General features: G+C 33.9%; 1 pseudogene; it reads right to left on the reverse strand.

Annotated features, from left to right (window-relative positions):
* Positions 1–247: 247 nt before the first annotated feature.
* On the reverse strand, positions 248–2,809 carry LOC148239660 (uncharacterized; annotated as a pseudogene).
* Between the last annotated feature and the right edge of the window lie 1,936 nt (positions 2,810–4,745).

Raw genomic sequence — 4,745 nt, forward strand, 5'->3', positions numbered from 1 at the left:
TAAATTTTAAAAGTTGAATCAAAATTAGGCAATTTTAATAAAGGCGCATTACATAACTTTTCTTTCAATAAGGAAAATGCATGTTCTTGTTCTTTTCCCCAAACAAACCCCTTATCTTTTTCCATAATTTCAGTTAAAAGGCATCAACGACACTAAAATCTTTTACAAATCTCCTATAGAAACTTGTCAAACCATGAAAACTACGCACCTCACTTACACTTTTAGGTGTCAGCCACTCTTGAATAGCCTTTACCTTTTCACTATCTACCTCGATTCCTTTTGCACTCATGACATATCCTAAGAAAATGATGCGATCAATGCAAAATGTACATTTTTTCATGTTAGCATATAGTTAAAATTTGCGTAATGTGTCAAACACTTGCCTCAAATGTATGGCATGCTCATCAATAGATTTGCTATACACAAGAATGTCATCAAAGTAGACAACCACAAACTTTCCAATAAATTCACGTAAAACATGGTTCATTAAATGCATGAAAGTACTTGGAGCATTAGTTAAGCCAAATGGCATAATCAACCACTCATATAACCCTTGTTTTGTTTTAAAAGCAGTTTTCCATTCATCTCCTGGTTTCATTCTTATTTGGTGATAACCATTTTTAAGATCAATTTTAGAAAATACACAAGCACCATGCAACTCATCTAACATATCATCAAGTCGAGATATTGGGTGTCGATATTTTACCGTTATTTTGTTGACGGCTCTACAATCAACATACATACGCCAACTACCATCTTTTTTGGGTACTAATAAGACGAGCACTGCGCATGGACTTAAACTTTCTCGAATGTGCCCGTTTTGGAAGAGCTCCTCCACTTGCCTTTGAAGCTCTTTGGTCTCATCAGGATTGTTCCTATAGGCTGGTCTATTTGGTATGGTAGCCCTGGGAATGAAGTCAATTTGATGCTCAATCCCTCTCAAAGGTGGTAAACCTTGAGGTAGATCATCGAGAAAAACATCGCTAAATTCCTGCAAAACTTCAACCACAACACTTGGCAAAGAAAGATCAAGTTCGTTAGTTGAGAAACAAGCTTCCTTGTACATGAGTACAATAATTGGCTTGTTAGAAAATAAAGCTTTCCTCACATCTCTCATTTTAGCATAAAAGCTCATTTTCTTTCCTTCATTCTTTTCTATGGTCGAATGTATCTCTCTTTCTTTTTCCTTTTGATCTTCATTTTTCCACTCTAATTTTATCTCACTCTCTTTTCTTTTCTCTTTTTTTTTTTCTTTTTCTTTCGGTCTCTCTTTATGCAAATTCATCATGGGACTTTTCAAGTTGCATTTGGTCTTCAAAAACTTGTCTAGGGGTTAAAGGAAGAAGAGTATACTTTTTGCCCTCTTTTCCTACCATGTACCTATTGAGATACCCATCATGCATCACTCTCATATCCCATTGCCATGGTCTACCCAGTAAAATATGACTAGCTTACATAGGAACTACATCACATATCACCTCATCACTATACTTCCCAATAGTAAAAGGCACCCTCACTTATTTATTAACTCTTACCTCCCCACTATTGTTAAACCATTGCACTTATAAGGTTTAGGATGTTTTGTAGCTTCCAAACCCAGTTTATCAACAAATAAGGTACTAGCCACATTTACACAACTACCCCTATCAATAATCATGCTACACAATTTTTTATTCACTAGACATCTAGAATGAAAAATGTTCTCTCTTTGCAACTTAACTCCCTCATCATTATTCCTTACTTGCATATTCAAAGCACGTCTAGAAACCGACAATCTACCTTCCATAGGCATTTACCCATCATTACAATCCTCCAAAGGAGGCATTTCATCCTCCACATCATTCTCATCATCCGTTTCAACACCATCACCACGCATCACCATTACCCTTTTATTTGGGCATTGAGATGCAATATGACCAAAACCCAAGCATCTAAAATACTTGATATCTCTATTCCTAGGAGTTTGGGAGTTAGAAATACCTTTATTTTTATTATCATTAGCATCTTTTGGCTTGGTTTTATCATCTCTTTTGAATTGGACAACCTTGTTATCTCCCCTCCAATTCGGTCTCCAATTGGAATTTTGGGCCGAGTAAGTGTTGGCTTGCCTTGTGTTCCCCTTTCTCTTTAATTGTCTTTCAATATTTAAAGACATGTGCACCATATCATCAATCTCCACATAATGTTGAAGCTCTACAATGTTGGCTATGTATTTGTTAAGGCCATTTAAGAACCTTGCCATAGTAGCTTCCCTATTCTCTGCAATATTAGCCCTTATCATGGCTATCTCCATCTCTTTGTAGTAGTCTTCTACACTCTTGTTACCTTGTATAAGGCCTTGCAATTTTTGATGTAAGTCCCTATAGTAGTGAGTAGGAACAAAGTGCTTTCTCATGATAGCCTTCATTTCGGCCCAAGAGGAAATAAATCTCTCTCCATTTCTCTTTTTATTTGTGATGAGTTGATCCCACCACATAATGGCATACTCTCCAAACTCCATGACCGCAAGCTTTATCTTTTTCTCCTCCGAATAATTGTGGCACTCAAATATAAGCTCCACCTTGTGCTCCCATTCACGATAAGCATTTAGATCATTCTTGCCTAGAAACGATAGGATTTTCATTTTGATGCTCCCAATGTTTTTATCAAGATTGTTTCGACCCCTATCAAAATTTCGACCTGCATTGACCAAAGTAGCTTGGTCATCAAATTCTTCCTCCAATTCCTCATCAAAAAGTGGTGTTGGAAGTCTTCTTACCCCTCTCATGGAATTTAACTCATGTTGTTGTTTCTCTAATTTCTCATTCATGTTGTCAATAGCTAGTTGAATCCTCTCAAATTGTTGTTGCATTGCTTTGATGATGAATTCTTGATCTTTTGATGTTCTTTCACTCCATTGTGGCTCCATCTTCAAATCTAAAATTTTAATGACAAACAAAAATAGATTGCAACCTCACAAATCACTCCCTCACGGTTTACTCTCGTAGTATGGGCACTCGTGATTCACTCAATTTTGGCTTCTACCCTCTTTTGAGCTCACACTCTCTTGATTTTTAACACTCAAGCAATATTTTATAACTTTATACAAAATGGCCAATTAAATAATAATTAATTATCACTATGTACTCAATTTTAATTAGAGATAATAAAGAATTCCTAAAAAAACAAGATACACGAATTCAACTATAAAAGCAAACTAGAACAATCTAAACAATGAAGAGCACACACTTGATATAAGTGTATGATGATTTTTATGTTAATTAGGCAACAACGAATCAATATTATTACCTTAAGATGTAATAAGAAGCAAATGGACAGAAATATTAAATGAAAACTAAAGATGCAAGAAAAAAAAATGATGAATATGGAATTTAATGCACGAAACTTGTAATTTTCTAATAGAACCACAAATTATCACCCAAAATACTCAAATTAAGTGAAACAAATAGTTTTGGATGAAAACCAACTCAATTGAGGTGAGTTGTTTCCAAACGGCCCCAAAAATTACACAAACAATCTCAACCAAACAAACAGCCTTAAAACGAGTTTTTCTTTTAAATTTTAAATGTATTTGAATATTTTATGAGATAAATAAAAGAGAAATAACAGCATCTGTGTCAATTACACAAGGTAGAATATGTGGAAATGTGTTTTGCACAATTAAGCAAATTAGACTAATCTGATTTTTTTTTTGCTGAATGCAAATTTGTCTATTTTTTTTTTGTAAGAAAAAATGAAAATAAAGACAACAAAATAAGGATAGACTAATTTACTTGGTGAACCAATGCTCTGATACCAAATGATGTGGAACCTCAAGACCCTTGCTTGAACCTTAAAACTCTTCAATCGGTTTAGAACAGAATTTAGATCACAAGTAAAAAAGGAATCAAATTTATTCAATCATCCAAATGGTAGAAGTTAAAGAGAATTCAAGAAAGATAAATGATATCCCTTGAACCCAATCCAAACAAGCACCAAGAACAATCGAAATAGGAAATCAAAATTGAAATACAAGTGATAACAATTGTATTCCAAATCAACACTTTGTGCATAAAGTGAAAAGAAAGCCAAAACGCTCTCAACTCAATTCTAAAATGTTTGATTACAACTCTTGATGTCCACAAAGAGTTCCTTTGGTATTTATAGCCAAAGAAATCAATGATAAGTTACAATACAATAACTACAATTGTAACTCCTACAATAACTAGGTTAATTATGTGGTAATTACAATTGTAACTCCAACAGTAACTAGGCTAATTATAGGCATGTAATTGTTATGTAACTCCTTGTAACTCCAATCTTCTTAACCAACACTACTAATTGTTTGTGACACTATATAGTTATGGGCTCATTCTTGTAATAACACTAAGATAACACTTAAGTCCAAAATGAGTTATACTTAACTATATGGGCTTAATTAACTCAAACTAAAATAAAACAATCCAAAATACTTAAAATAACTCAACTAATCCAGCCCATACACAAGGCTTATTCATCCATTATCAATAAGACTCAAACAAGCCCAAATTATCCCAAATCACTTAAGTCCAATTAAAGTTACGAATTTGGGCTGTTTAAAAAGCTCATATTTGAACTTTCCATAATTGGTCAGCCCATCATCCACATGTTTTTGAGTAAAAACTTGGAGTAACTCTTTAAGCTTCTTTGCCTTTGATCTTATTACTGGTCCACTGAAATTTTTTAGGTTTGGAACTGTATTTGTATTTACATCATTTGAAATTTGC

Source organism: Carica papaya, unplaced genomic scaffold, assembly GCF_054855325.1.
Source record: "Carica papaya isolate Zhongbai unplaced genomic scaffold, ASM5485532v1 h2tg000035l, whole genome shotgun sequence".
NCBI lineage: Eukaryota > Viridiplantae > Streptophyta > Magnoliopsida > Brassicales > Caricaceae > Carica > Carica papaya.